The 12,720-nt window shown below is 44.4% G+C and overlaps 4 non-coding genes across 4 annotated transcripts; all 4 read right to left on the bottom strand.

The window, feature by feature from the left end:
* Nucleotides 1-544: 544 nt before the first annotated feature.
* TRNAE-UUC (transfer RNA glutamic acid (anticodon UUC)) lies at nt 545-616 on the bottom strand. Its single transcript has one exon. It is a non-coding gene; the product is annotated as a tRNA-Glu (tRNA).
* A 2,894-nt stretch (nt 617-3,510) lies between these two features.
* Nucleotides 3,511-3,582, bottom strand: TRNAE-UUC (transfer RNA glutamic acid (anticodon UUC)). The gene has a single exon. It is a non-coding gene; the product is annotated as a tRNA-Glu (tRNA).
* A 2,895-nt stretch (nt 3,583-6,477) lies between these two features.
* Nucleotides 6,478-6,549, bottom strand: TRNAE-UUC (transfer RNA glutamic acid (anticodon UUC)). Its single transcript has one exon. It is a non-coding gene; the product is annotated as a tRNA-Glu (tRNA).
* Nucleotides 6,550-12,411: 5,862 nt separating this feature from the next.
* Nucleotides 12,412-12,483, bottom strand: TRNAE-UUC (transfer RNA glutamic acid (anticodon UUC)). The gene has a single exon. It is a non-coding gene; the product is annotated as a tRNA-Glu (tRNA).
* Nucleotides 12,484-12,720: the final 237 nt, after the last annotated feature.

Consider the following 12,720-nt stretch of genomic DNA (forward strand, 5'->3'; position numbering starts at 1 on the left):
CTCTGGTGTCTGATACTACCGGTAGTGTTCAGCCTACCCTCTCTGAGAGAGCAGCAGTGAGGGTACAAAGCACACTGGTTGCAAAATGTGGAGACTGCAAACAGCAGCTGCAATATCACAGATGATATAAAACACATAAAGTGCTCAAGTCTTATACTAGAAACAACACAGCAGGGGAAGCATGTCATAAAACAAATGATGAACCCACAGTATGGACGGGGCAGGTAATAAAATGCGAATTTCCCATGGTGGGACCACAGTCAATTGCTGCCTTCTTCTCTGTGCCCCGGTCTCATTATATAATCTGTACTTTTTGTTGTGCAATAAAAGAAAAACAAGGAATAACCCTTCATAGTATTAATGTACAGGTCAAGGGCTGAGGAGAGAGGGCAGTAGATTTGGGGGTCGGTGTAAACCTCTGACGGCATTAGATGGAAGCAGAAGGCAAAGCAAGTGACATTTATTAAGACTTTAGGTGCATTTAGGTTTATAGAAAAAAACTGAGAAAGATTAAAATGTCTGAGTAGTGAAAAAAAAAATGGATTTCCCATACCGGGAGTTGAACCCGGGCCGCCTGGGTGAAAACCAGGAATCCTAACCGCTAGACCATATGGGAACTGTGATCACTTGATACAGCTCAGTGTATGTGAGGTGTCTCCCAAGGTCACACTGCATTCCGTACACTGAGAGTTATATTGTTCTTCTCAGTAGTACACAATCAATTGGGGTAACAGACACCTCACTTCTGACAAAAGAGAAGGAATGACCAGAAGTCATCATTTCTGCCACAACCTGTCAGGTCTCATTATTTACAACCTTAGAACTTCTACACATACACAGAGCCCAGGACACGGAGGACAGCAGCAGTCCCTGCAATGACTATTACTAACCCCTCCCCTTGAGCCAGACAAAGCCACGACCCTCCCCCAGGACACCCCTTGACTCCTGGGTTTCCTCACCAGACTGATGGCCCCACAGACCCCTCTCCAGTTATCTTCCAGCTGCTTCCTTGACGACACTCCCCTGCACCTGTCACAGGCTCCAGGCTGCCCTCCTGGGGCTCGAGTTATACTCCTTCTCTATCTACTAACAGCACCGACTCCAGTCCTGACACTGGATTGGTTCACACAGAGAAGAAGCAGCTCAGAAGTAGTCTGGGTTGTTCCCAGGTACCTGCATCTTCACAGAGTGACCGCCAGGGGGCAGCACAGCCAAAGCACTCACAGCCCACAAGCCTTCGAATCATCAATTGGATGTAAGCAGCCTTGTCAGAGGCGCAGAGACTAGTAATTCCACAATATTTTGGGACAGCAGAGGAAGAAGCAAGTGCTGAGCTGAAGTGGTCACTGCTGTTTTGTCACAACACCAGACATATGTTCTTAAAAGCATGTAAGCGCACATTCTTAGGCATTCTCGGTTGTCTTCTCCCTTTCTGACTTTATACCAATTGTATACACCCGAATGGAGAAAAGTTAAAATATAAGGTACTAGGAATATGCGCCAAAGGTAGGCAAATTAAACATTTCAAGTACAAATATTACCATATTTATCGATGTAAAATGTAAACAAGTTAGACTGAAAATATGTGTGTGTGTTTACAAAGGATGTCTAAAGTGTATGCTGTGAGGTCAGGTTGCAGTTCACTACTTGCACTTGTGCCTTTCACAAGTGTGAGTACCCAGTTACACTAATGTCTGCTCTGACTTGTTATTCTGAGAGTCATGTGCTAAAGGGGGGCTTCCACCCTAGTTTGAGGGACCAGAGTATGAATGCCCCAGGGCACAGGAAGTACACAGTCCTCATTGATACAACTGTGGCACAGTAACTTCTGACTGCCCTTTGACCCCACAGACTGGCACATATATGTCATCAGACTATAGCACCGTGGTACATATGCACACATGTGCATGTACACGTCAGTCAGTTTTTTATTCATTTATGTGCTAATACTGTTCAGCATCAGGATGTGATGTCGAAGGAGAAAGGTGGAGAGCGCCGAAGTCTCTGGTATTTCAAGACAAAACTAGAGACCTTTTCACACTCATATACTGCTCCAGGCAGATCTTCCACTGCAAATGCAAGTTATATGAGTCCAGCTGAAAACTGTTTATTTTTGGGTACTTGCTTTAGTCAAAGGTTACCATTTGCAACTCACAAAAAAAAAGCAAAGGGCAATTTCATACATTAACACTTTGGTAAAGTCGTGCTTTCACACCGTACATTTCCGTAAGTTTCTCTCTCCTTGTAAGTTATCCGGTGTGAAGGCCGCGTGGAGTCAGGTCCACACTGTGCATCTTACTGTTGTGTAGCCAGAGTAGAGAGGTGTCCACACAGACACAGGACGTAGACAACACCTGTGTGTAGCATCACGTGCCCCCAGCAACGCCTATAGAATAATGTATAGATGCCCCCAAGCCGCAGAAACCACGAGGGGAATGAAAACAGGAAGAGACGGGTTATGTCAGAGATACAAATGGTTTCCTGCTCAAGACCTGCAATAAATTAAAACAAAAGTATTATTACAAACATTCCAGGTCCTACCGATATTGGAACTCAGATTGCTGGATTCAGAGTCCAGAGTGCTAATCATTACACAATGGAACCAACGTCCACGATCCTCAACCCTAGGAGTCCTGAAGCAGTGTCAGTCGCCACCTACTGTCTATCGCTTGAATTCGTTCACACTGTAAATCAAACATGACAAGTCCAACAGCACAACTAAAATGTGTATTTCACAAGTAATAACATAAAAACAGAAATATACTTTTGCTGATGAAGAAACAAAGAAAACGTCTTGTCTGATGCTTCGAAATCTCCATTTAGCATGGCCCCTTAACTAACCACCAAGAGTCTTTGCACGGCTGGGAACCTTTGTAAAAGACTCAGTGGGTCACTGTGAATGCAGCAGATCTTCACCCCTGTATTTCTTACAAAGAAGCAGAGTTTTATTCCAGGTACAGGAGGCATCTCTGGTGTCTGATACTACCTGTAGTGTTCAGCCTACCCTCTCTGAGAGAGCAGCAGTGAGGGTACAAAGCACACTGGTTGCAAAATGTGGACACTGCAAACAGCAGCTGCAATATCACAGATGATATAAAACACATAAAGTGCTCAAGTCTTATACTAGAAACAACACAGCAGGGGAATCATGTCATAAAACAACTGATGAACCCACAGTATTACGGGGCAGGTAATAAAATGCGAATTTCCCATGGTGGGACCACATTCAATTGCTGTCTTCTTCTCTGTGCCCCGGTCTCATTATATAATCTGTACTTTTTGTTGTGCAATAAAAGAAAAACAAGGAATAACCCTTCATAGTATTAATGTACAGGTCAAGGGCTGGGGAGAGAGGGCAGTAGATTTGGGGGTCGGTGTAAACCTCTGACAGCATTAGATGGAAGCAGAAGACAAAGCAAGTGACATTTATTAAGACTTTAGGTGCATTTAGGTTTATAGAAAAAAACTGAGAAAGATTAAAATGTCTGAGTAGTGAAAAAAAAAATGGATTTCCCATACCGGGAGTCGAACCCGGGCCCCCTGGGTGAAAACCAGGAATCCTAACCGCTAGACCATATGGGAACTGTGATGTCTTCATACAGCTCAGTGTATGTGAGGTGTCTCCCAAGGTCACACTGCATTCCGTACACTGAGAGTTATCTTGTTCTTCTCAGTAGTACACAATCAATTGTGGTAACAGACACCTCACTTCTGACAAAAGAGAAGGAATGACCAGAAGTCATCATTTCTGCCACAACCTGTCAGGTCTCATTATTTACAACCTTAGAACTTCTACACATACACAGAGCCCAGGACACGGAGGACAGCAGCAGTCCCTGCATTGACTATTACTAACCCCTCCCCTTGAGCCAGACAAAGCCACGCCCCTCCCCCAGGACACCCCTTGACTCCTGGGTTTCCTCACCAGACTGATGGCCTCGCAGACCCCTCTCCAGTTATCTTCCAGCTGCTTCCTTGACGACACTCCCCTGCACCTGTCACAGGCTCCAGGCTGCCCTCCTGGGGCTCGAGTTATACTCCTTCTCTATCTACTAATAGCACCGACTCCAGTCCTGACACTGGATTGGTTCACACAGAGAAGAAGCAGCTCAGAAGTAGTCTGGGTTGTTCCCAGGTACCTGCATCTTCACAGAGTGACCGCCAGGGGGCAGCACAGCCAAAGCACTCACAGCCCACAAGCCTACGAATCATCAATTAGATGTCAGCAGCCTTGTCAGAGGCGCAGATACTAGTAATTTCACAGTATTTTGGGACAGCAGAGGAAGAAGCAAGTGCTGAGCTGAAGTGGTCACTGCTGTTTTGTCACAACACCAGACATATGTTCTTAAAAGCATGTAAGCGCACATTCTTAGGCATTCTCGGTCGTCTTCTCCCTTTCTGACATTATACCAATTGTATACACCCGAATGGAGAAAAGTTAAAATATAAGGTACTAGGAATATGCGCCAAAGGTAGGCAAATTAAACATTTCATGTATAAATATTACCATATTTATTGATGTAAAATGTAAACAAGTTAGACTGAAAATATGTGTGTGTGTTTACAAAGGATGTCTAAAGTGTATGCTGTGAGGTCAGGTTGCAGTTCACTACTTGCACTTGCGCCTTTCACAAGTGTGAGTACCCAGTTACACTAATGTCTGCTCTGACTTGTTATTCTGAGAGTCATGTGCTAAAGGGGGGCTTCCACCCTAGTTTGAGGGACCAGAGTACGAATGCCCCAGGGCACAGGAAGTACACAGTCCTCATTGATACAACTGTGGCCCAGTAACTTCTGACTGCCCTTTGACCCCACAGACTGGCACATATATGTCATCAGACTATAGCACCGTGGTACATATGCACACATGTGCATGTACACGTCAGCCAGTTTTTTATTCATTTATGTGCTAATACTGTTCAGCATCAGGATGTGATGTCGAAGGAGAAAGGTGGAGAGCGCCGAAGTCTCTGGTATTTCAAGACAAAACTAGAGACCTTTTCACACTCATATACTGCTCCAGGCAGATCTTCCACTGCAAATGCAAGTTATATGAGTCCAGCTGAAAACTGTTTATTTTTGGGTACTTGCTTTAGTCAAAGGTTACCATTTGCAACTCACAAAAAAAAAGCAAAGGGCAATTTCATACATTAACACTTTGGTAAAGTCGTGCTTTCACACCGTACATTTCCGTAAGTTTCTCTCTCCTTGTAAGTTATCCGGTGTGAAGGCCGCGTGGAGTCAGGTCCACACTGTGCATCTTACTGTTGTGTAGCCAGAGTAGAGAGGTGTCCACACAGACACAGGACGTAGACAACACCTGTGTGTAGCATCACGTGCCCCCAGCAACGCCTATAGAATAATGTATAGATGCCCCCAAGCCGCAGAAACCACGAGGGGAATGAAAACAGGAAGAGACGGGTTATGTCAGAGATACAAATGGTTTCCTGCTCAAGACCTGCAATAAATTAAAACAAAAGTATTATTACAAACATTCCAGGTCCTACCGATATTGGAACTCAGATTGCTGGATTCAGAGTCCAGAGTGCTAATCATTACACAATGGAACCAACGTCCACGATCCTCAACCCTAGGAGTCCTGAAGCAGTGTCAGTCGCCACCTACTGTCTATCGCTTGAATTCGTTCACACTGTAAATCAAACATGACAAGTCCAACAGCACAACTAAAATGTGTATTTCACAAGTAATAACATAAAAACAGAAATATACTTTTGCTGATGAAGAAACAAAGAAAACGTCTTGTCTGATGCTTCGAAATCTCCATTTAGCATGGCCCCTTAACTAACCACCAAGAGTCTTTGCACGGCTGGGAACCTTTGTAAAAGACTCAGTGGGTCACTGTGAATGCAGCAGATCTTCACCCCTGTATTTCTTACAAAAAAGCAGAGTTTTATTCCAGGTACAGGAGGCATCTCTGGTGTCTGATACTACCTGTAGTGTTCAGCCTACCCTCTCTGAGAGAGCAGCAGTGAGGGTACAAAGCACACTGGTTGCAAAATGTGGACACTGCAAACAGCAGCTGCAATATCACAGATGATATAAAACACATAAAGTGCTCAAGTCTTATACTAGAAACAACACAGCAGGGGAATCATGTCATAAAACAACTGATGAACCCACAGTATGTACGGGGCAGGTAATAAAATGCGAATTTCCCATGGTGGGACCACATTCAATTGCTGTCTTCTTCTCTGTGCCCCGGTCTCATTATATAATCTGTACTTTTTGTTGTGCAATAAAAGAAAAACAAGGAATAACCCTTCATAGTATTAATGTACAGGTCAAGGGCTGGGGAGAGAGGGCAGTAGATTTGGGGGTCGGTGTAAACCTCTGACGGCATTAGATGGAAGCAGAAGACAAAGCAAGTGACATTTATTAAGACTTTAGGTGCATTTAGGTTTATAGAAAAAAACTGAGAAAGATTAAAATGTCTGAGTAGTGAAAAAAAAAATGGATTTCCCATACCTGGAGTCGAACCCGGGCCCCCTGGGTGAAAACCAGGAATCCTAACCGCTAGACCATATGGGAACTGTGATGTCTTCATACAGCTCAGTGTATGTGAGGTGTCTCCCAAGGTCACACTGCATTCCGTACACTGAGAGTTATCTTGTTCTTCTCAGTAGTACACAATCAATTGTGGTAACAGACACCTCACTTCTGACAAAAGAGAAGGAATGACCAGAAGTCATCATTTCTGCCACAACCTGTCAGGTCTCATTATTTACAACCTTAGAACTTCTACACATACACAGAGCCCAGGACACGGAGGACAGCAGCAGTCCCTGCATTGACTATTACTAACCCCTCCCCTTGAGCCAGACAAAGCCACGCCCCTCCCCCAGGACACCCCTTGACTCCTGGGTTTCCTCACCAGACTGATGGCCTCGCAGACCCCTCTCCAGTTATCTTCCAGCTGCTTCCTTGACGACACTCCCCTGCACCTGTCACAGGCTCCAGGCTGCCCTCCTGGGGCTCGAGTTATACTCCTTCTCTATCTACTAACAGCACCGACTCCAGTCCTGACACTGGATTGGTTCACACAGAGAAGAAGCAGCTCAGAAGTAGTCTGGGTTGTTCCCAGGTACCTGCATCTTCACAGAGTGACCGCCAGGGGGCAGCACAGCCAAAGCACTCACAGCCCACAAGCCTACGAATCATCAATTAGATGTCAGCAGCCTTGTCAGAGGCGCAGATACTAGTAATTCCACAGTATTTTGGGACAGCAGAGGAAGAAGCAAGTGCTGAGCTGAAGTGGTCACTGGTGTTTTGTCACAACACCAGACATATGTTCTTAAAAGCATGTAAGCGCACATTCTTAGGCATTCTCGGTCGTCTTCTCCCTTTCTGACATTATACCAATTGTATACACCCGAATGGAGAAAAGTTAAAATATAAGGTACTAGGAATATGCGCCAAAGGTAGGCAAATTAAACATTTCATGTATAAATATTACCATATTTATTGATGTAAAATGTAAACAAGTTAGACTGAAAATATGTGTGTGTGTTTACAAAGGATGTCTAAAGTGTATGCTGTGAGGTCAGGTTGCAGTTCACTACTTGCACTTGCGCCTTTCACAAGTGTGAGTACCCAGTTACACTAATGTCTGCTCTGACTTGTTATTCTGAGAGTCATGTGCTAAAGGGGGGCTTCCACCCTAGTTTGAGGGACCAGAGTACGAATGCCCCAGGGCACAGGAAGTACACAGTCCTCATTGATACAACTGTGGCCCAGTAACTTCTGACTGCCCTTTGACCCCACAGACTGGCACATATATGTCATCAGACTATAGCACCGTGGTACATATGCACACATGTGCATGTACACGTCAGCCAGTTTTTTATTCATTTATGTGCTAGTACTGTTCAGCATCAGGATGTGATGTCGAAGGAGAAAGGTGGAGAGCGCCGAAGTCTCTGGTATTTCAAGACAAAACTAGAGACCTTTTCACACTCATATACTGCTCCAGGCAGATCTTCCACTGCAAATGCAAGTTATATGAGTCCAGCTGAAAACTGTTTATTTTTGGGTACTTGCTTTAGTCAAAGGTTACCATTTGCAACTCACAAAAAAAAAGCAAAGGGCAATTTCATACATTAACACTTTGGTAAAGTCGTTCTTTCACACCGTATATTTCCGTAAGTTTCTCTCTCCTTGTAAGTTATCCGGTGTGAAGGCCGCGTGGAGTCAGGTCCACACTGTGCATCTTACTGTTGTGTAGCCAGAGTAGAGAGGTGTCCACACAGACACAGAACGTAGACAACACCTGTGTGTAGCATCACGTGCCCCCAGCAACGCCTATAGAATAATGTATAGATGCCCCCAAGCCGCAGAAACCACGAGGGGAATGAAAACAGGAAGAGACGGGTTATGTCAGAGATACAAATGGTTTCCTGCTCAAGACCTGCAATAAATTCAAACAAAAGTATTATTACAAACATTCCAGGTCCTACCGATATTGGAACTCAGATTGCTGGATTCAGAGTCCAGAGTGCTAATCATTACACAATGGAACCAACGTCCACGATCCTCAACCCTAGGAGTCCTGAAGCAGTGTCAGTCGCCACCTACTGTCTATCGCTTGAATTCGTTCACACTGTAAATCAAACATGACAAGTCCAACAGCACAACTAAAATGTGTATTTCACAAGTAATAACATAAAAACAGAAATATACTTTTGCTGATGCAGAAACAAAGAAAACGTCTCGTCTGATGCTTCGAAATCTCCATTTAGCATGGCCCCTTATCTAACCACCAAGAGTCTTTGCACGGCTGGGAACCTTTGTAAAAGACTCAGTGGGTCACTGTGAATGCAGCAGATCTTCACCCCTGTATTTCTTACAAAGAAGCAGAGTTTTATTCCAGGTACAGGAGGCATCTCTGGTGTCTGATACTACCGGTAGTGTTCAGCCTACCCTCTCTGAGAGAGCAGCAGTGAGGGTACAAAGCACACTGGTTGCCAAATGTGGACACTGCAAACAGCAGCTGCAATATCACAGATGATATAAAACACATAAAGTGCTCAAGTCTTATACTAGAAACAACACAGCAGGGGAATCATGTCATAAAACAAATGATGAACCCACAGTATCGACGGGGCAGGTAATAAAATGCGAATTTCCCATGGTGGGACCACAGTCAATTGCTGCCTTCTTCTCTGTGCCCCGGTCTCATTATATAATCTGTACTTTTTGTTGTGCAATAAAAGAAAAACAAGGAATAACCCTTCATAGTATTAATGTACAGGTCAAGTGCTGGGGAGAGAGGGCAGTAGATTTGGGGGTCGGTGTAAACCTCTGACGGCATTAGATGGAAGCAGAAGACAAAGCAAGTGACATTTATTAAGACTTTAGGTGCATTTAGGTTTATAGAAAAAAACTGAGAAAGATTAAAATGTCTGAGTAGTGGAAAAAAAAAATGGACTTCCCATAGAGGGAATCGATCCCGGGCCACCTGGGTGAGAACTAGGAATCCTAACCGCTAGACCATATGGGAACTGTGACCTCTTACTACAGCTCAGTGTATGTGAGGTGTCTCCCAAGGTCACACTGCATTCCGTACACTGAGAGTTATATTGTTCTTCTCAGTAGTACACAATCAATTGGGGTAACAGACACTTCACTTCTGAAAAAAGAGAAGGAATGACCAGAAGTCATCATTTCTGCCACAACCTGTCAGGTCTCATTATTTACAACCTTAGAACTTCTACACATACACAGAGCCCAGGACACGGAGGACAGCAGCAGTCCCTGCATTGACTATTACTAACCCCTCCCCTTGAGCCAGACAAAGCCACGCCCCTCCCCAGGACACCCCTTGACTCCTGGGTTTCCTCACCAGACTGATGGCCCCACAGACCCCTCTCCAGTTATCTTCCAGCTGCTTCTTTGACGACACTCCCCTGCACCTGTCACAGGCTCCAGGCTGCCCTCCTGGGTCTCGAGTTATACTCATTCTCTATCTACTAACAGCACCGACTCCAGTCCTGACACTGGATTGGTTCACACAGAGAAGAAGCAGCTCAGAAGTAGTCTGGGTTGTTCCCAGGTACCTGCCTCTTCACAGAGTGACCGCCAGGGGGCAGCACAGCCAAAGCACTCACAGCCCACAAGCCTACGAATCATCAATTGGATGTCAGCAGCCTTGTCAGAGGCGCAGAGACTAGTAATTCCACAGTATTTTGGGACAGCAGAGGAAGAAGCAAGTGCTGAGCTGAAGTGGTCACTGCTGTTTTGTCACAACACCAGACATATGTTCTTAAAAGCATGTAAGCGCACATTCTTAGGCATTCTCGGTCGTCTTCTCCTTTCTGACATTATACCAATTGTATACACCCGAATGGAGAAAAGTTAAAATATAAGGTACTAGGAATATGCGCCAAAGGTAGGCAAATTAAACATTTCAAGTACAAATATTACCATATTTATTGATGTAAAATGTAAACGAGTTAGACTGAAAATATGTGTGTGTGTTTACAAAGGATGTCTAAAGTGTATGCTGTGAGGTCAGGTTGCAGTTCACTACTTGCACTTGCGCCTTTCACAAGTGTGAGTACCCAGTTACACTAATGTCTGCTCTGACTTGTTATTCTGAGAGTCATGTGCTAAAGGGGTGCTTCCACCCTAGTTTGAGGGACCAGAGTACGAATGCCCCAGGGCACAGGAAGTACACAGTCCTCATTGATACAACTGTGGCCCAGTAACTTCTGACTGCCCTTTGACCCCACAGACTGGCACATATATGTCATCAGACTATAGCACCGTGATACATATGCACACATGTGCATGTACACGTCAGCCAGTTTTTTATTCATTTATGTGCTAATACTGTTCAGCATCAGGATGTGATGTCGAAGGAGAAAGGTGGAGAGCGCCGAAGTCTCTGGTATTTCAAGATAAAACTAGAGACCTTTTCACACTCATATACTGCTCCAGGCAGATCTTCCACTGCAAATGCAAGTTATATGAGTCCAGCTGAAAACTGTTTATTTTTGGGTACTTGCTTTAGTCAAAGGTTACCATTTGCAACTCACAACAAAAAAGCAAGGGGCAATTTCATACATTAACACTTTGGTAAAGTCTTTCTTTCACACCGTACATTTCCGTAAGTTTCTCTCTCCTTGTAAGTTATCCGGTGTGAAGGCCGCGTGGAGTCAGGTCCACACTGTGCATCTTACTGTTGTGTAGCCAGAGTAGAGAGGTGTCCACACAGACACAGGACGTAGACAACACCTGTGTGTAGCATCAGGTGCCCCCAGCAACTCCTATAAAATAATGTATAGATGCCCCCAAGCCGCAGAAACCACGAGGGGAATGAAAACAGGAAGCGACGGGTTATGTCAGAGATACAAATGGTTTCCTGCTCAAGACCTGCAATAAATTAAAACAAAAGTATTATTACAAACATTCCAGGTCCTACCGATATTGGAACTCAGATTGCTGGATTCAGAGTCCAGAGTGCTAATCATTACACGATGGAACCAACGTCCACGTTCCTCAACCCTAGGAGTCCTGAAGCAGTGTCAGTCGCCACCTACTGTCTATCGCTTGAATTCGTTCACACTGTAAATCAAACATGACAAGTCCAACAGCACAACTAAAATGTGTATTTCACAAGTAATAAAATAAAAACAGAAATATACTTTTGCTGATGCAGAAACAAAGAAAACGTCTTGTCTGATGCTTCGAAATCTCCATTCAGCATGGCCCCTTAACTAACCACCAAGAGTCTTTGCACGGCTGGGAACCTTTGTAAAAGACTCAGTGGGTCACTGTGAATGCAGCAGATCTTCACCCCTGAATTTCTTACAAAGAAGCAGAGTTTTATTCCAGGTACAGGAGGCATCTCTGGTGTCTGATACTACTGGTAGTGTTCAGCCTACCCTCTCTGAGAGAGCAGCAGTGAGGGTACAAAGCACACTGGTTGCAAAATGTGGACACTGCAAACAGCAGCTGCAATATCACAGATGATATAAAACACATAAAGTGCTCAAGTCTTATACTAGAAACAACACAGCAGGGGAATCATGTCATAAAACAAATGATGAGCCCACAGTATGGACGGGGCAGGTAATAAAATGCGAAATTCCCATGGTGGGACCACAGTCAATTGCTGCCTTCTTCTCTGTGCCCCGGTCTCATTATATAATCTGTAATTTTTGTTGTGCAATAAAAGAAAAACAAGGAATAACCCTTCATAGTATTAATGTACAGGTCAAGGGCTGGGGAGAGAGGGCAGTAGATTTGGGGGTCGGTGTAAACCTCTGACGGCATTAGATGGAAGCAGAAGACAAAGCAAGTGACATTTATTAAGACTTTAGGTGCATTTAGGTTTATAGAAAAAAACTGAGAAAGATTTAAATGTCTGAGTAGTGGAAAAAAAAAATGGACTTCCCATACCGGGATTTGAAACCAGGCCGCCTGGGTGAAAACCAGGAATCCTAACCGCTAGACCATATGGGAACTGTGACCTTTTCATACAGCTCAGTGTATGTGAGGTGTCTCCCAATGTCACACTGCATTCCGTACACTGAGAGTTATATTGTTCTTCTCAGTAGTACACAATCAATTGGGGTAACAGACACCTCACTTCTGAAAAAAGAGAAGGAATGACCAGAAGTCATCATTTCTGCCACAACCTGTCAGGTCTCATTATTTACAACCTTAGAACTACTACACATACACAGAGCCCAGGACACG

Source organism: Pleurodeles waltl, unplaced genomic scaffold (assembly GCF_031143425.1).
Source record: "Pleurodeles waltl isolate 20211129_DDA unplaced genomic scaffold, aPleWal1.hap1.20221129 scaffold_39, whole genome shotgun sequence".
Taxonomy (NCBI): Eukaryota; Metazoa; Chordata; class Amphibia; order Caudata; family Salamandridae; genus Pleurodeles; species Pleurodeles waltl.